The 20,345-nt window shown below is 42.7% G+C and overlaps 1 protein-coding gene across 1 annotated transcript in view; it reads left to right on the top strand.

Moving 5' to 3' along the window:
- Positions 1–4,069: 4,069 nt before the first annotated feature.
- TENM4 (teneurin transmembrane protein 4) overlaps positions 4,070–20,345 on the top strand; it is a gene marked incomplete in the record, with an annotated part of 1,986,086 nt that continues 1,969,810 nt past the window's right edge. Inside the window, 1 exon segment of the mRNA XM_073612821.1 lies at positions 4,070–4,493.

Here is a 20,345-nt window from a genome sequence, read left to right as displayed (position 1 = left end):
TTTAAAGCACAGTGGGGTTTTTTACAAAAGGAAAATCCACTTTGTACTGCAGGTGCACTTGGAAGTGCAGTCGCTCTAAATCTAAGGGGTGGATCTGAAATGAGGGGGATGCTCTGCTGATTTTATCATCCAATCATGTGCAAGCTAAAATGCTGTTTTCTATTTTCCTTGCATGTCCCCCTCGGATCTACAGTGCCTTTACTTCCAAGTGCACTTGCAGTGCAAAGTGGATTTTCCTTTAGTAAATAACCCCCAGTGTATCACAAACAATCACTTTGTTCTTTATTTACCTAAAATAACATTTTTTCCTTTCTTTGTCCCTTTTCCATCTCAGTGCTGCTGATCTCCTCCTGCCTCTTTCAACCATTTCCTGTCTATGTGCACGTGTCCTGGACTGGCATCCTGAGAGTGACAACCGTGGACCATGGCTGCCCAATGTGCATGCAGCTTCCATCAGGGGTGCCTGTCGCCAGGTGACAATGGAGGAGCACCGTAACCGAATGTGCCACAACAAGGACCTTAGAATAGATAGATAGATAGATAGATAGATAGATAGATAGATAGATAGATAGATAGATAGATAGATAGATAGATAGTACATTGTGCGCAGTAAACGGATCCCTATTATAGGGTTAACTACATGGAAATTGATCCTTTTACGGGACTTTAAAGGGGACACCTACTCACAGGTCATAAAGAGTGTGGGAGATACAAAAAAGTTGTATGATAAAGTGTTTATTGGTAGTATAGATCTTTAAATGGATCTATGGTACATGGGGTAAATGTGCAGCATGCGTGATACATACAAGAAAAAAGCAATACAAAATGCAAAGAATAATTCACAATCATAGAACTCCAAAACACATGGAACACATATGCGGGGAGTACCCGACGCGTTTCGAGATATACTCTTCCTCAGGGGTATCAGATTGGAATCAGCGAGCAAAAGCTATGTCATATAGTATTGCTTGAAGGGCATGTGTCAATGCTGCATTCATATTAAAAGGGGGGAAGGTCCTGGGGGGGGAACGTAACACCACTGGAGGTAACGGTATGTCCTGCTCCTGGTCCACAACCCGCAAAGCCAAAGTGCCCACCCCATGCGCGGCCACCAGGGAAGAATTCCCCAACAGAGGGCGTCAAAAAAGGGCCACCGGTGAGTGGGAAGGTCCTGGAAGAGGCTCCAGTCTGGGTAAGTCCGTCGGTGGTTGACTGGCGGGAAGCTGGGGGGGGGCTCTATAGCAGAGGACGTCTGGGCCTGGTTCCTGAATGGTTGGATGTAGTACTTCAGCTTGGATGACACCCAAAGTGGGGGGGTCCCTGTGGTTGCAGATAGGGGAGTAGTATGGTGCCAGTCAAACGGTGTTGCAGGGCACTAAAAAGGACAAGGGTGCCAGGCCAGGAAGGACTTGCAGAGTTCAGTCTCAATGGGGTCTCAGGTGCAGGCTAAGTGTGGTGCAGATAAGCGTTCTCAGGTGAAGGATGCCGTAGATGTATATTTATTATAGGGTTAACGCCCTTTCTTTTTTTTCCCCATTTAAAAAAATAATAATTAAGTAGACATCTTCATATCCAAATAAGATCAATCATCTAAAAACAACAACGGCCATGCTTGCGGATAACATTCAGCTTCAATCGGTTGCGAACGCAAAGTTCATTCCACGGATCCCTTTTATAGGGTTAACTCCCTTTTTCCCCCCATTAAAAAAAAATAATGACATAGACATCTGCATACCCAAATACAATCACATAGCTAATAAAACAACAATGGCCAGCGACAATTGGTCATGCATGCAAAGTTAATTTTGCAGGGTAAATGGATCCCTTTTATAGGGTTGACCCCCTTTTTTTATTACCCCATTTTTTTAAAAATAAAGTAGATATCTGTACCACCACATATGATCAAAATGCTGAAAAAAACAACAACGGCCACATTTACGGTGAGCGTTCAGCGTCAATCGGTCGTGCATGCGAAGTTCGTTCTCTACGTTATGCAGATCCCCTTTATAGGGTTTACTCCCTTTGTTTCCCCCATTTAAAAAAAAAAAATGACGTAGACATACTGCATACCCAAATAAAATAAAATTCGCTAAAAAAACAACAATGGCCACGTTTGCGCCAAGCGGTCAGTATCATTCAGTCGTAAATGCGAAGTTAAATCTGCGTGATAGGTGGAACCCCATTATAGGGTTGACTTCCTTTGTTTTTTGCCCCATTTTTTAAAAGAAATTAAGTAGACAGCTGTATATCCAAAATACAATCAAATAGCAAAAAAAAAAAACAATGGCCACATTTGCGGCGAACGTTCAGCGTCAGTCGGTCATGCATGCAAAGTTCAGTTTTGCGCATAAATGGATCTCTTTTACGGGGTTAACTCCCTTTCTTTTTTTCCCCCATTTTTTAAAAAATGAAGTAGACATCTGCATATCCAAATACAATCAAATAGCTAAAAAAAAATATATAACAGCCATCTTTGCGGCGAACGTCCAGCCTCAATCGTGCAAACGCAGAGATCATTCTGTTGGATGTGCGGATCCCTTTTTTAGGGTTAACTCCCTTTTTTTCCCATTTAAAAAAAAAAAAAAAGAGGTAGACATCTGCATATCCAAATATGTTTAAATAACTAAAAAACAACAACGGCCACGTTTGCGGCGAGCGTTCAGCGTCAGTTGGTGGTGAATGTGAAGTCCATTCCTCATGGTAAGTGGATCCCTTTTATAGGGTTAACGCCCTTTCTTTTTTTTCCAGGTTAAAAAAAAAAATGAAGTAGACATTTGCATACCCAAATACAATCAAAAACAACCACGGCCACTTTTGCGGCGAGAATTCAGCGCCAATCAGTCATGAATGCGATGTTAATTCTGCATGGTAAGTAGATCTCTTTTATAGGGTTAACTCACTTTCTTTTGTTTTTACTTTTGTTTCCCATTGATATCTGCATATTAAATACGATTATATAGTTAAAAAAACAACGGCCACATTTGCGGCTAGCGTTTAGCGCCAATCAGTCGTTAATGCGAAGTTCATTCTGCAGGGTAAGTGGATCCCTCTTGTAGGGTTAACTCGCTTTCTTTTTTTTTTTTCCCCATAGATACCTGCATATCCAAATACGATTATATAGTTAAAAAATCAACGGCCACGTTGGCGGCGAGCATTCAGCGCCAATCAGTCGTGAATGTGAAATTCATTCTTCATGGTAAGTGGATACCTTTTATAGGGTTAACTCCTTTTCTTTTTTTCCCCCCATTTATAAAAAAAAATGAAGTAGATCAAAAAGCTTAAAAAAAACAACATCTTTGCGGCGAGCGTTCGGCGTCAATCGGTTGCGAATGCGAAGTTCATTCTGAGCGGTAAGTGGATTCTTTTTATAGGGTTAACTCCCTTTATTTTTGTTCCCCATTTTAAACAAAAATGTAGTAGATATCTACAAAGCCAAATACGTTAAAATAGCTAATAAAAAACAATGGCCACGTTTGCAGCGAGCGTTTAGCGCCAATCAGTCGTGAATGCAAAATTAATTCTGCATTGTAAGTGAATCCCTTTTATAGGGTTAACTTCCTTTCTTTTTTTCCCCCATAGATATCTGCATATCCAAATACGATTATATAGTTAAAAAAACAACGGCCACGTTGGCGGCGAGCGTTCAGCGCCAATCAGTCGTGAATGCAAAGTTCATTCTGCATGGTAAGTGGATCCCTTTTATAGGGTTAACTCCCTTTCTTTTTTTTTTTTTTTCCCATAGATATCTGCATATTAAATACGATTATATAAAAAAAAAAACAATGGCCACGTTTGCGGCGAACGTTCAGCGTCAATCGGTCATGCACGCAAAGTTGATTTTTGCTCGGTAAGCGTATTTCTTTTATTTGATCTATTGGAATTGTGAGGTTTCCTGTAAGCAGACAATGACATTGTAGAAGCTTTTCTTTTTTTTTTTTTTGGTGGCACAAACTTGTTGAGGCAGGCAGGCTTGGAGCACCTCCAGCCTCTCTCTAAGCATGTATGTAGCATACAGTAAATATAGTAAAGGGAGAACGCCAGAGACGGGAACGCTCAACCTGTGGGGTGGGTTTCAGCTCTGGAGAGGAGAGCCGAGCATGGCTGAGGGATGGAGAGAATCAGCCAGCCTCTCCCCTCCCTTCCCTCCTCCAGTGGTACTGCCTGCCTTTGAATGCATGTGTGCCTGTCATTCGCAGGCATTGCAGGATTGGTTCCCTTTTCCCATTCATGTCACCTGTGTGTGCTTCAGCTGATATGGACATTTGTATCGGGAAGAAGAGGAAAATCAAGCAGGATACGGAGCTCTGTGGATAACAAGCCTCCTCCATCCTTCTGGGTTGGTCTACAAAGAGGGATACACTGTATCTTAAGGAAACCAGGACATTGCCGCTGTGTGTCTTTGCAGAGAGAGAGAGAGAACGAGAGAGAGAGAGGCTTCACTTAACCAGTTTTGGATTCAACGGGAGAGCACGGCGTGAGAGCCCACGAATACGGTAAGTGCTTGCTGCAAAGAGTGTCGCTTCCGTCGCTTTCATCCTCTTGACGGTGTAGCAGCCCAGTCTCCGTCTGTGAATCCATGCAAAGCCGCAAGATGTGGAAGGGCAAGCTTGCGAAAAAAAAAAAAAAAAGCTGAAGGTGCCCACAGACGCGAGAAGGCGGTCATCTGATCCTGACGACTGCGGTCGTAACGAGAGAGAGAGGGGCGATACGTCGAGTCGGCAGCGTGCGACCCCGCTAGACGACAGCCCCCCCCCCCCCCCCACTCATTCCGTTTCCACCAACCCTGGCCGGCCGGCCGACCTTGGGGAAAAGAGTCGATGGTCCCAAAACGATTTTTAAATATCCATGTTTGGCAATTCCCAATGGTATTTGTTTTTTTGGGATTGGGGTGGATCTTCCATATTGACCTCCCAAGTAGATTTCCCCGGGTGGCGGTAAATGTCCCCCCCCCCCGTCTGAGATAAGGCCAGCGCATTTAACTTGCCCACTCGGCTGAAACAGGCATGCATGCTCATGTGGTGGCCGCTCTATAGGGTGGATCGTCCTGTTGCCGTCTTGTGTCTGTGGGCAGCTTCGGTTGAGGCGCCAACTAGTTCAACCGATTGGTGGGATTGGGTTTACCCATCGTTAAAGACAACCTCAATGACCGAGCTACAGATCGTTCCTTGTAGGAAAGGAGCAATCGTCTTTTCAGCACGTGTGTGTGGCTCTGCTTGTGTTGCGGTGGCAACCGGCAATCGTTTTCAGAATATTGCTTAGATCCGTGGCCAGCCTGTGGGTTTCTATCTGGCTGCTTGGGTGTACTGAGACTCGGTAGAGACCCACTGCATGGTGTTAAAACAGGACAGTGCTTGCATTTCGGAAGGAAATTGCCTGCTGGGATATCAATATATTTCTGCTTCCTTGGACTTGTCTGTGTTGCTGTGTGGATCTGTGTGTGCTGTGGCTCTACCAGATTGTCCTAAGCCTAACGTTGACAAGTAGTCTAATTTTTCATTGTCCCGTGTACGTCTTAGACATAATTTATGGTCATGTGCGGGTTCCTTGCCATTTTACTTCATCTCCAGCATACCGGAGGCTCCTTAAATGGTTATTGTATCTCTGCTGCTCCTTGGATTTTTAACCCTCTATCATCATTGAAACATTTGCCAATACCCTGGTGTGATTTTTAAGGGTTCCCGATGATATCTGAAGAGGCTTTCTGTCATCGGCATGTGGATCGGATCATGTGGTCTAGGTGGGCTTTAGGAGACCTGGGGTTTTTAATGCTGTTTGCTTGCTATGGTGTTGGTGTGCCTACAGATGTAGGGTAAGGGTGGGTGTCCAAGAGAACCAGCAGCTGATCGTTAACTGGCCCTGGTGTTTTGGGCCTTGTGACTAGGGAAGTGGGTTTGGGTTGTTAACCCTTTTGGTCAAGGAGAGAGGACTTGACTTTCTGGCCCATAAAGGGTGGATATGATATCTACCTACCCATCTCTTGTTTATCTATCTATCTACAGTATCTATCATCAATCAATCTATAGGATCTATCATCTGTCAATCTACATGACCCATCAGCTATCTATCTATCTATCTATCTATCTATCTATCTATCTATCTATCTATCTATCTATCTATCTATCTATCTACCTATCTATCTACCTATCTCTCGTTTATCTATCTACAATATCTATCATCTGTCAATCTATAGGATCTATCATCTATCAATCTATGGGATCTATCATCTATCAATCTACATGATCCATTATCTATCTATCTATCTAGCACTTGCATACCCTGCTTGTCACCTCCTTATAAAACCCACTGTATATAACAGGCCTATGTTTACCGACCCTCCCCCTTTTGAGGAACTACAAGTCTCATCATGCAGTTCTCCATCAGGCAAAGGGTTGCAGTATGTGTACAGTTGGTTGAGCCGAGCGGTGTATTCTAGTCTTTGCAGCTGACAAGTACTGAAGTCAGGGACAATAACACACAGTGTATTAATCTGTCGAAAACAGAGTGACCTCGGTAGTCATGATACCGGTTATGTAAGGATTTTTTTTTTTCGCATGCAGACTGAGCGTATCCCTCAAAGTGTCCATTTTTTTTTTTTTTTTTTGTAAACCCGACATCCACTAAAAAAAAAAAAAATAAGAACTGTTGCAATTTCCATTGAAGTTGTCCAATTGAATTTTTGTGCGTGTGATATGTTTCATGGTGTGAAGCTCAGACTAAGCACGGTTGTCATGTGAAATAAATAAATAAATAAATGGCAGCAAATTATTCGCCGGCGTCTTTTTACAACCTAGCAGCATAGATAGCAGCGCACAGCATTGATTTGTAATACGAAGGGAAAGTGCAGAGCACATCAGTCGTCATCAGCCGAGAACAACGTTGGTGAAGGCTCATTGCTTGGCGGGGGTTGGAGACCGGGCGATGGACTTTGCATAATTCTGCAATTTATTATTATTATTTTATTATTTTTTTTTTTACTTTTCCATTTTGTTTATATAAACGGCCAAGTTCCTGGTAATCTGTTCATTCGATGATACAACGGAGAGCATAGCAAGATGTATTTAAAGGGAGACTGAACATGTTTTAAGACTTTGGGTTCTTCTGTTACATTCATGGATAAATCGGTCGGGGTTTTAGAAGGTTGTCCAACTGAACTCATTTATGATTATGCTGGTGTTTTTGGGTGGAGTTTATTTTCTTTTTGTATTTTTTTTTTTGTGTGCAATTCCCTTATATATTGCCAACTGTCGCTCGTAATCCGTATTTAGCCTAAAATGGCTGATAATATCCAACAACCGGCCACTACAGCTAAAGTTAAACAGTTGGTCAACTATATATAATCCAAATACAGCAATACAAACTTTAAAGAGCAAGCATGTAACAGATGTACTGTACATGTCATGTCAAATAATAGTAATAATAATTATAAAAATAAATATTCGTTAAAATTAATTAATTAATTAATTCATTTAAAAAATATAAATATATATTATTATTTTATTATTATTATTTTTATTATTATTATTATTATTAGTAATATATATCTATATATGTCAATAGATTTATATCTATATCTATATACTTATATCCATAGATATATATACTGTACATACAGTATTTTTGCAATAAAAATAATAAAACGATATATATTGTTGCCCGTTGGAATACACTGGTGAAGGCCATTAATTAAAATGTTCCTAAAGCACTCCTACGTTTCCCCTGTGTTTTTTTGTTTCTAGAATATCTTTCCATTTAATGTCATGAAGTATGGAGCGCAGTTTGGTCAAATTGGCTCTCTTGAAATACAACATACTTGTCCTACCCTCGGGTCTCCTTTTCCTGTGCTTTACCGTAAACATAATTGTCTCGTCCACCTTCCTAGCCTTGGCTCCAACATTGTGAAAACTCTTTTCCATTTCAGTAAGAGGAGCACCATTCCCGGACATGCATGAACATCCACACTTGAAAATTAATGAGTAAATACAAGGAAGTTAAAGTGGTTGTAAACTCCATTCAAGAAATCTGACCTAGGCACATACTGTATATCTGTAGTGTTTACTTATCTCTCTCCAAAGCTCCAAAAGTGCAGTGTCTTTCTGCTGCTCCGTTCCTCTGTTATCAGCAGAGTCACTTCTGACAAGTTCTCCAACACACAAGATAACAGCAGTTGAAAATTTGAGTCGGGGGGGGACTTAGAGGGAGATTAGCAGAGAGCTTGTCTATTCACAGCACAGCTCTGCATATTCCTTCGTTCCTATGCCTATGAGGTGGGGGGGGGGGTGTCCCTTTCCTCCAATCAGCTCTCACACAGTGTAAGCAGAGACAACCCTCTCACTGTTGAATGAGGAAACAAGATTTGTAACACGATTTGCACTTTTTAAAGAATGTGGAAAAGGGAAGACAGCAGATATACAAGTAAAACTTATGTAGGGAGATTTGTTTCATCTCTGTGTATTATCTGAGGCTGTTCACTTCACTGGATGTAGGAGAGGGTTTACATTCACTTTAAATATACCTAGGCTACCACCTGTTCCTGGAGAGTTTCTATGCTGTTTTGTGGCAGAAAAGCAGCTTGTGTTTGTTGCCTATGTGAAATCCATCTCCTACCAGCATAGGGCAGGGGTAGGCATCCTTTTGAGCAAAAAAAATGTCAACTTCACACTCTCAATCACGAAAAGGATTTTTTATAAAGTAAATGCTGTAAACTACTTTAGCAGTGAGAAATTCACATCCTGCACTCTCACGCCTCAGATCAACCCCAGTTCCTGTACCTTCACACCTCAAATCACTGTCCCCCTGCTCTTCTGTCCCACCAATGTAACCCCCCTGCTCATCTGCCCTATCATTGTACCCCCTTTTCTCATCTGGCCCACCACTGTACCTCCCTGTACATCTGCTCCACCACCATTTCCCCATGCTCTTCTGTTTCACTACTGAATCACATTCTCATCTGTCCTAACACTGAACCCATCTGCTCATCTTCCCCTCCACTGTAACCCGCTTTCTCATCTGCCCCACCAATGTACCTCCTGCACATCTGTCTCACCTCTGTACCCCCTCCTCTCCTGCCCCACCACTGTAACTCCCTGATCATCTTCCCCACCAATACACATCCTTTCACATCTGCCCCACTGCTCTACCCCCCTGTTTATCTGCCCCAACACTAAACCCCCCCTTCTCATCTCGCCCCAACGCTAAACTCCCCCTGCTCTTCTGCCCCACCTCTGAACCCCTCCTGCTCATTTTCCTCACCGCTGTACCCTCTTCTCATCAATGATATGTGTGATATGCAGAGTGGTTAAAGGAAGCAGAGATGAGACACATCTACCTGTCCTGGTACACTCATCCTGCTGATTCACCTCTCGCATCCAGCCCACGTGCTTGTATGGGATGTATGTGATGTATGTGATGTATATGATGTATGTAAAGTATGGGATGTATGTGATGTATGGGATGTATGTGATGTATATGATGTATGTAAAGTATGTAAAGTATGGGATGTATGTGATGTATGGGATGTATGTGATGTATGGGATGTATGCGATGAATGGGATGTATGTAATGTATGTGATGTCACATACAAGCATCTGGAAGGGATAGGCTCAGGTCAGGTGCATTTTCTGAAAGCAGTGGGCCTGTGTGCAGGATCATAGTTGGGCCCCGCAGCTGAGAAAAAGTGTGGTGCTCTGCACCGCAGCAAAAGTTGGGTGTGACTTTCATTGCGCTGAATACTGGCTCTGGTTTAAAGGGACACAGAGTGCAGAGGGGTTCAGTAGTAAGTGACGCAAAGGTTCAGGAATTATTTCAACAAAGTTCCCAGAAGCTCAACAGTAATTCCACAAACTGTCACTCGATTGGGATTTTCTCAATCACAGTGAAATCCCTTCTTTCTGAGATTGGTAGTGGCAACCAAGCGAGACATTATCCTCCAGGTGGGCGGGGCTAGCAGGAATGGCCAATGACAGTCCTCCTCTTCCTGGAAACAGGGATCACCCCCCCCCCCCCCAGCAGAACTGCACCCAATGTCTTCCCCATCACAAAAGCTGACGATCGCAGCTACAGCGAGGTTAGAGAACCAAACAATGTCTCCCATCTTTTCCAATGTGTGGGGGCACAGTGCCTCCCCCTCAGTGCAGGTGTGGTGTGGGGAATTCTGAGACTGGAATGTATTAGTGTCTCCCTGACACTTCCCTGCGCTGCTCTGCTGATGGGGAGGGAGTCGAGTGCCAGCAAAAGAGGCTTTGTGTGCCACTTGCGGCACCAGTGGCGGGGGTTGCCTACCCCTGCGTTAGGGTGTGCACCCAAAGCTCAAACACACATGCCTTTTCTCTGCAGCCTCAGCTGCACTGTATAGTGAAGGTATGGGAAGTGCTCTGTGCTGAACGGCTTCCTGTTCATTCACAAACTGACACAGTTTACTATTTAGTTTACTATTTATGAATAAACACAGTAAATTAGTGCGTTCATTTAGAAAAGGAAGGGGCCAGTAAATGAAACATTGACTAGCCCTTTCCTTGGCTCTCCATCTCCCGCAGCAGCCTTGGGAAGAGAAGGGAGGCCAGCAGCACTACAGGGGAAGGGGGGGCAACATGGGGGGGAAGCCCGGGCAGTAGGGGGAGTCAGCACCAAACAGAGTATTTAGTTAGGTGTGTAGGGTGTGCCCTGGCACCCCCCTGTGCACACCTATGTCTATCAGTAATACCAAGAGACAGTGGCGGCTTGTGCTCCATTTTGGGAGTTTTGGTAGTGGGACCAGCCAACCGCTAGGGGGGGTGGGGGTGGCGTGTGCTTTGATTGATGCCCACCCCCCTGTCACTTGCTCGTCCTTCCACCCACCAGCCCTGCAATTACCCCTGCAGTGAAGGACACCCCCGTATTCGGGGAGATGTGATGCCGTGGAATGCGGGAAGACCTGTAACCGCCCTGGACCAAGATGAAGGGTCCGGTGTGTCTGCCAGAACGGTCAAGCCAATCATGAGGGGAAGCCAACTGGGATGCGGGACTGAAGACCAGGGGAGCCGAGCCGAAGTGTCAGGCACGCCTGGATGACGTGCAGCACCAAGCCAGATGGGAGGAAGGAGAATGGAAGCCCGTGCTTCTCTTCTTGGCCAATCGGGTCTCAGGACCCGCTTCCTGATTGGCCGGGAGGAGAATCAGGAAGACAATAGGAAATATTACTTTGCTATTGTCACACAAGTGGGTGGGTGAGACCACTCTTTTTGAAGCCAATTAGAGCATCCGGCTCTAATCATGCGCTTCGAAAAAAAAAACAAAAAACATTGATATCCATGCGTCCGGCACCCTGCATGTAGATTAGGGGCCGGGTGCATGGATTAGGGGGGTGACGCTCCTGCGCCCTGTATGGACGGGCCGCCACTGCCAAGAGATATACCCTCCCGCCGCCTATGCTAGACGGGCTTGTCATCAGAGAAGGAAATAGCCATGTAGGTAGTCTGTACATTGACTAAAAGGTTCTAAACTGCCAGCTTTAAGAGCAGGGATGTGTAAACTATTTCTCATTTCTAGTTAGGTTACATACAACAACAGGCTATAAGAATAATACTTTCAACATCATTATGCAGTATTATTGTTCAGCCTTCACAAGCCTGCCCCTAACAGGCTTAGAACATTGAAGGTTGATGGGGCATGTAATTCTGTTCTCTCACAACGAACGTCAGTCATTCTGGAAAAGTTGTACAACCAGCAATAACACTTTGCAAGATTTTCCAAACAAGAGTATATACTGTAGCAATCCACGAGTAAATGTTACCTTCAAAAATATAAAACTGTAATTATTAGACTTTTTATAGCAAAGCTGTATTTTCTCTTAAAGGGTAAGTACACTTTAATGATAATAAAAAAAAAAAAAACTTACATTTGCTATACAAGTCATTATTTTAGGACAACAAGGCTTTAAAACAAGGTGGAGAAGGTCTCTCTATGGCCGCACATCGATGTCATCCCTGGGATGAATGGTAACCTCAGCCTGCACTCTGATCAGGCCACGCCCCCAATGTGTTTCACTCCGCCCCCTCGGAGCTTAGTCATGGCTAACCCTATCATTGTAATCAATGATGCACAGTGATTTTTATGTTGGGAATGTCCGCTTGAACTCCCAACTGTTCCCTGTTTGGAGGGACTGTTTCTCTTTTTGGGACCAAATCACTCTGTCTCTCCTTTCTCCTTCTTTTGTGTCTAATGTACAGTTCTCAAAAAATAAAAAAAAAATAAAAAAAATAACTGCTAACATTTTTATACTACTTTTTATTTTGAAAAAGTATAACCATGAGGGTTAAGGTGAAAGAGATAACAGGATCCAAAAAGCTCTCCGCTGAACCAGTCCATAGTATTCAGATATCTCAATCCATCACAGATCCTAAAAATAAGAAGATTATTGCTTTTTTTCAGAATAATGGGCAGAGCTGTGCCAATCATTTGTTTTCATCCTAATGCCCACCTTTGGCCTTGGGGGGAACAACTGGGCAACACATTTGTTGCATTAAAAAGCCAGTATAAAGGAAAAGAAGAGGTGAAAAATGAATATGCGGGTTTAACCAATTATTTATGGGGTAATAATTTTTTATGGTTCATGGCAGGGGGTTTGCCTGGATGCCAACGGAGCAGTCATTTTTAAAGAAAGCCTGCAGTCACTGGTTCTTATGCCGCGCACACATGGTAGGACTTTCCAACGGGAAATGTTCGATGTGAGCTTGTTGTCGGAAAGTCCAACCGTGTGTATGCTCTTGCTGTCGGAATTTCTGCACACAAATGTTTTAGAGTAGGTTCTCAAATTTTCCGCCAACTTCACTTGTTGTCGGAAAGTCCGATCGTGTGTACACAAGTCCATCGCACAAAAGCTCACGCATGCTCGGAATCAAGCAGAAGGAGCCACACTGGCTATTGAACTTCCTTCTTCTCGGCTCGTCGTACGTCTTGTACGTCACTGCGTTCTCACCTTCCGAATTTCCAACAACATTTGTGTGACCGTGTGTATGCAAGACAAGTTTGAGCTAACATCCTTCGTAAAAAAATCCACGGTTTTGTTGTCGGAAATTCCGATCGTGTGTACGCGGCATTAGGATGCCAGTGACCTGGGTCGCACAGTGTCGTTGTTTGCCAAGAAGCCAGTGGCTGGGAAGCACAGTGTTATTGTTCGCCAGGATGCTGGTGGCTGTGCCACACACCATTATTGGTTGCTAGGACACTGGTGGCTGAGGCTCACACCATCATTGGTTGCTAGAACACTGATGGCCCAGGCTGAACAACATCATTGGTTGCTAGGACACTGGTAGCTAGGCCACACAGCCTTGATAGATCCTCTGCTTCTGGGGGTCCAGTTGATTGGTTGCTAGGATGCTGGTCGTACAGTGTCATTGGTTACAAGTATGTTGGTGACCTAGACTGCACATCATAATGGATTGTTATGACCCTGGTGGCTGGACTGCACAGTGTCTCTGTTTTCCAGGATGCCGGTGGCTGGGCAGCACAGTATTATTGATTGCGAGGACACTAGTGGCTTGGCCACTCACCATTATTGGTTGCTAGGACACTGGTGGCTGAGGTTCACAGCATCATTGGTTGCTAGAACGCTGATAGCCCATGCTGAACAACATTGTTGGTTGCTTGAATGCTGGTAGCTGGGCCACACAGCATTGATGGTTCCTAAATTGCTGGTGGCCCAGGTCATTGGTTCTTAGGATGCTGGTGGCCTGGGCCATACAGCATCTTGGCCTAGACCGCACAATCATTCATTGTTAGGACCCCGGTGGCTGGGCTGCACAGTGTCATTGGTTGCTAAGATGCTGGTGGCTGGGCCACACAACATGATTGTGCAGCCTGAGGGCTAAACATATAAATGGGTAAACATGCAGTGAGGACAAAGTGTCTCATATGGTGCCCCCACCACTGGGCCTCTATGAGTGTTGTCTGAGGAGGCCATCTCAGTTGGCCTCGGAGGGAGGGGGGGGGGGACATAGCTCTGGGTGTGTCCTTTGTCTACATACTTTGGGCAAAAAAGGTGCCCCTCTTGCTCTTTTTTGAAAATTAAGAGGTATGCTCACAAAATATTTAGTGACTGCACAAAGACAAAAATGATGGTAACCAAACACAGTCTAAACACATGAACCCATCACAGAAGTCAGGACACTACAGTGGAATTTTCTAAAGTTCCTACACTGTCTATACCCGATCAGGGAAGGATTGTTTTCTCAAGAAAAGTGGAGTTACACTTAAAAAAAAAAAAGTCTTCAAACACACTCATTTATATAATCCTATGGGAGTCTCTAAAGACACTGCATTTAATCATATTGATTAAGGATACTGAATTTTACCATGTACTGTACTCTGTCCCCAGGAGAAAAGGTCTATACAAATGCTATTATTATTATTTCACAATTAATCAGTCGAATGTCTTGCAATTGGGCTAAGATGGAGGGAGATGGCAACTTTTTTTTTTATCCTATCATTTTATAAACTTTAAAATAATGAAATTGCCGAATATGTATATTTATATATGTTCGACATCTCTGTTAGCCAATTACAGGGGAAATAGTGAAACTTATCTGAAAAAATAAAGAATTCCCTCAATAACAAATTGCTACGGAAATCTGAACATCACTGCACAGTTTAGCCCAAATTGATGGGTGTGGTTGATGGCTATTTCATGTTTATGAGTACTGGAAAGATCATTAGCCAATCAGATATACCCTTTTATTGGTCTAATAATCAGAAAAATTACAGCTCGCTGTTGATTGGTTGCATTCACTAGACTGTGAATCCATTCTGTATAGTAGTCCTCGCAGACAGAAGCTGCGGATTTCAGTTGATGAGTTAAGGCCGAATCTGGCTGTTGATATTTTTCATTATGACCTTTAGAAGGTTGCAAATATCTTCCTTAGCTTTTTTCTTTTGTGAACCACATCAGCATATGTTTTTACTTCCATTTTCTATATAACCTTACCTCACAATGGTGCAATTACCTTGCTGAGAGGAGAGTTTTATGGTTGTGAACAGTAAAATATCTCTGACTCAAGGACAATTAGAGCCTTCAATAAAATCGTGTGAAAGAATGTTTTTAATCAATAGAAAAATGTATAGACTTCATTAAAGAATGAATTCTAGGAAGATTGTGATTGGCATCCAATCCAAATACCTAAAGGTGCTGTGCTAAATCAGGCTTTAAAGTGCAAGTCTGGGCAAAAAAGAAAATAATGTTAACAGTATTAATGAGGATAATAATAATAATAATTATTATAATAATATATATATAAGCATGGTGGTGGGAGTGTCATGGTCTGGGGCTGCATGAGTGCTGCCGGCACTGGGGAGCTACAGTTCATTGAGGGAACCATGAATGCCAACATGTACTGTGACATACTGAAGCAGAGCATGATCCCCTCCCTTCGCAGACTGTGCCGCAGGGCAGTATTCAAATATGATAACAAACCCAAACAGACCTCCAAGATGACCACTGCCTTGCTAAGGAAGCTGAGGGTAAAGGTGATGCCTCCAGACCTAAACCCTATTGAGCATCTGTGGGGCATTCTCAAATGGAAGGTGGAGGAGCGCAAGGTCTCTAACATCCACCAGCTCCGTGATGTCGTCATGGAGGAGTGGAAGAGGACTCCAGTGGCAACCTGTGAAGCTCTGGTGAACTCCATGCCCAAGAGGGTTAAGGCAGTGCTGGAAAATAATGGTGGCCACACAAAATATTGACACTTTGGGCCCAATTTGGACATTTTTACTTAGGGGTGTACTCACTTTTGTTACCAGCGGTTTAGACATTAATGTCTGTGTGTTGAGTTATTTTGAGGGGACAGCAGCAAAGTGTCATTTCTTCAGTGTTGTCACATGAAAAGATAAAATAAAATATTTACAAAAATGTGAGGGGTGTACTCGCTTTTGTGAGATACTATATCTATCTATCTATATATATATATATATATATATATATATATATATATATATATATATATATATATATTTTAGCATATATACATGTATAAATAGGTGCAAAAAAGATATATGGTTAGGATATATTTGCAACTCTTCATAATTATGCATTTTTAATACATGTTTCAAACGAAAGTGGCTAACAGCTTTTTATCCACTGTTGCATCTCAGTGCTGCTGATCTCTTTTCTATCTACATGCACTACAGCAATATCTGTATGGCATTTCTTAGGGCAGGCCTTCTGATCTTAAAGCATTTGTTAACTCCCAAATATAATCCTGCTCCTTTAAATCATGTTATATGACACAGTGCTTGTCCTGTGTCAATTGGCCCCCTGTAACACCTAAAAAACTTGGCTGATCCTCCCCACCCCTCTGTAAACTGACCACGATATATCATAGCTGCTGAGACCAGACACCGTGGTCAGTTTACCTGCCTCTGTCATCAGCACTCTGCTATCTGCTCTCCTCTCTGCTCCTGTGTCCTCCTCCCCCCTCCCCTCTCTGTCTGTGTGTGAGCTGCCCCTCCCCCCTCCTGCTCCCCTCCAGACTGACATAACACTAACCTGTATACACCATCAGCACTGTCTCCTATTGCAGTGTCCCCTCTGTGAATGATTTATAAACATAAATGCTGTAAATACCTCATTTAAGAGATTGCGATCACATGACCGGACGGGTCTCTCCTCCTCACCTCCTCCCCTCCTCCTCCCCTCCAGACTGACATCAGCGGAGGAATATCGGCCCCTCCTGCTGCATCTGTCAGCGGAGGAAGGGAGAAAACTGTCTGGTCATGTGATCACATTCTCATCTGTGAAATGAGGTATTTGCAGCATTTATTTTTATAGACCATACACAGAGGGGGATACTACAATAGGAGGCAGTGCTGATGATGTATACAGGTTAGAGTGGCTTAACAACCACTTTAACAATAGTGGACCATGCCTATGCAATGTATTTCGGCACAGCCATTTGCAGCCTCCTTTTGGGAGAGCAGGTGACGAGGTAACAATGCAGCTGAATAACTGGTAGACAGGGCAGAGTTCTGTTAGCCGGTAACAGAAAGTGCCTGAACAAGGACCTTCATGGCAGGGATCACCAGAGGTTATTTAATTGAAAACTGTGGATTCTAAAAATATCTTAAAAATTACTTTTGTAATGACATTAACATGTGAAAGCTCTTATGGGATTTCAATGCCTGGGCTTACTTAAATTTTAAAATGTAAAAAATACATCATATTGCATGTTAGATGGCTGTCATTTTGCTTGACCACATGGCAACTGCATCTAATATTCAATACATTGTTGCATGCGCTACAGTAGGAACTGGTCCTTAGACCACTTGCTGTTAATCAGATGGATGTTTAGCACTACCCTCTCAGGAGCTGCTGGTATATAATGTGCTCTCATGCCCCTCTCTTTTGGTGACCCTCATGTAGACTCTGCAATTGGACCCGCCAATACAGTGACACACCAATGGCAACTATTGGGCTTTAATCACTTCTGGAATTTTTTTTTTTTTTTCGGTCAACAAATCCATGGAGTGAGGGTTGGGGCACAAGGTTACCAAAAATATCCCAGGCCTTCTTAGGTCATGGCTCAAATATTTTAGTAGTAGCCTTCCAGTAGTACCAAAGTTGATGGTAGCTCTTAAGCCTCATACACACTATCAGATTTTCTGCTGATTTTTTCCTTCAGATTTACCAAAACCATATAATATGAGGTCAAACCTTAGGAGTTTCAATTTGTATGCAATCAGGCAGGCCCTTGCACTACATGGTTTTGGTAAATCTGAAGACAAAAATCTGCAGAAAATCTGATAGTGTGTATGGGGCTTAATAATTCAGTATCAGCCTCCCAAGAGTAAAAAGTTGATGGTGGCAGTTGGGCTTCAAACATTTTGGTCCTTTTATAGTTTTTTTGCCACAACAAATTCATGAAGAAATGGTTGGGGGCACAGGAAACCCAAATTATAGAAATATGTTTCAGACCTTTTATTTCAGCATCAAAAATAAATGATGGTGATAGTAATTTAGTAGCAGCCTCTCAGTGGTAACAAAGTTAATGGTGGTTCCAATAATTCAGTAGGGACCTTCCAGTAGTAACAAAATTAATGGTGGGTCTAATAATTCAGTAGTAACTTTTCACTAGTAACAAAGTTGATGGTGGTTCTAATATTTCAGCAGCCTCCCAGAAGTAACAAAGTTGATGGTGGGTCTAATATTTCAGTAGCAGCCGTCCAGTACTAAAAGAAGTTGATGCTGGGTCTAATATTTCAGTAGCAGCATCTCAATAGTAACAACATTAAGAATGACTCCAAAAATCCAGTAGCAGCCTCCCAGTAGTAACAAAGTTGATGGTGGTTCTAATATTTCAGCAGCCTCCCAGAAGTAACAAAGTTGATGGTGGGTCTAATAATTCAGTAGCAGCCTCCCAGTAGTATCAAAGTTATTGGTGGGTCTAATATTTCAGTAGCAGCCGTCCAGTACTAAAAGAAGTTGATGCTGGGTCTAATATTTCAGTAGCAGCATCTCAATAGTAACAACATTAAGAATGACTCCAAAAATCCAGTAGCAGCCTCCCAGTAGTAACAAAGTTGATGGTGGGTCTAATATTTCAGTAACAGCCTTCCAGTGGTAAAGTTGATGGTGGGTTTAATATTTCAGTAACAGCCTCCCAGTAGTAAAGTTGATGTATGGTAGCTCTAAAAAATCAGTAGTAGCCTCCCAGTAGTAACAAAGTTGATGGTGGTTCTTATTATCCACTAGGTGTCTCCCAGTAGTAACAAATGTGATGGTGGGTCTAAGAAATTCCGTAGCAGCCTCCCAGTAGTAACAAATGTGATGGTGGGTCTAATAATTCAGTAGTAACTTTTCACTAGTAACAAAGTTGATGGTGGTTCTAATATTTCAGCAGCCTCCCAGAAGTAACAAAGTTGATGGTGGGTCTAATATTTCAGTAGCAGCCGTCCAGTACTAAAAGAAGTTGATGCTGGGTCTAATATTTCAGTAGCAGCATCTCAATAGTAACAACATTAAGAATGACTCCAAAAATCCAGTAGCAGCCTCCCAGTAGTAACAAAGTTGATGGTGGTTCTAATATTTCAGCAGCCTCCCAGAAGTAACAAAGTTGATGGTGGGTCTAATAATTCAGTAGCAGCCTCCCAGTAGTATCAAAGTTATTGGTGGGTCTAATATTTCAGTAGCAGCCGTCCAGTACTAAAAGAAGTTGATGCTGGGTCTAATATTTCAGTAGCAGCATCTCAATAGTAACAACATTAAGAATGACTCCAAAAATCCAGTAGCAGCCTCCCAGTAGTAACAAAGTTGATGGTGGGTCTAATATTTCAGTAACAGCCTTCCAGTGGTAAAGTTGATGGTGGGTTTAATATTTCAGTAACAGCCTCCCAGTAGTAAAGTTGATGTATGGTAGCTCTAAAAAATCAGTAGTAGCCTCCCAGTAGTAACAAAGTTGATGGTGGTTCTTATTATCCACTAGGTGTCTCCCAGTAGTAACAAATGTGATGGTGGGTCTAAGAAATTCCGTAGCAGCCTCCCAACAGTAATAAAGTTCATGGTAGCAATTGGGCTTCAGCCACTGTTTTTTGTAGTTTATTTGCTGAATAAACTCATGGAGACTGGGTTTGAGGAACAGGATACCCAAACTATAGCAAAATATTCCAGGTCTTCTTATATCAGCAACAAAAATAATGGTGGCTCCAATATTTCAGTAGCAGCCTCCCAGTAGTAACAAAGTTGTTGGTGGCTCTAAAAATTCAATAGCAGCCTCTCAGTGGTAACAAAGTTGATGGTGGCTCTAAAAATTCAGTAGCAGCCTCCTAGTATTAAAAAAGTTGTAGGTGGGTCCAATATTTCAGTACCAGACTTCCAGTAGTAAATCTGATGATGGTCTGATGATAGTAGTAGCCTCTCAATAGTAACAAAGTTGATGGTGGCAATTGGGCTTCAATCACTTTGTAGTTTATTTGCTCAACAAACTCATGGAGAGTGGGTGTGAGGAATAGGATATCCAAATTATAGCAAAATATTTCAAGCCTTTTGTCAGCAACAAAAATGAAGGCTAGCTCTAATATTTGACGCTGGGTCTAAAAGTTTTGTAGCAGCCTCCTAATAGTAACAAAGTTGATGGTGGTTCTTATATTTCAGTAGAAGCTTCAAAATAGTAAACATTGATGGTGGCTCTTAAGATTCAGTGTCAGCCTCCCAGTTACATATTAATCCTTTAATAGCAGCTACTGGTGGCCCTAATTTCTTCAGTATCAGCCTCCCACTTACTAATGAATCCTTTAATAGCAACTATCGGTGGTCCTAATTTCTTCAGTAGCAGCCCCCCAGTGACAAAAGATCCTTTAAAAACAGATGTAGAACGCAGAATTTC

The sequence above is a fragment of the Aquarana catesbeiana genome, linkage group LG02 (genome assembly GCF_042186555.1).
Source record: "Aquarana catesbeiana isolate 2022-GZ linkage group LG02, ASM4218655v1, whole genome shotgun sequence".
NCBI lineage: Eukaryota > Metazoa > Chordata > Amphibia > Anura > Ranidae > Aquarana > Aquarana catesbeiana.
Note: the sequence above shows the minus strand (reverse complement) of the source record. Positions and strands in the feature narration are given on the sequence as shown.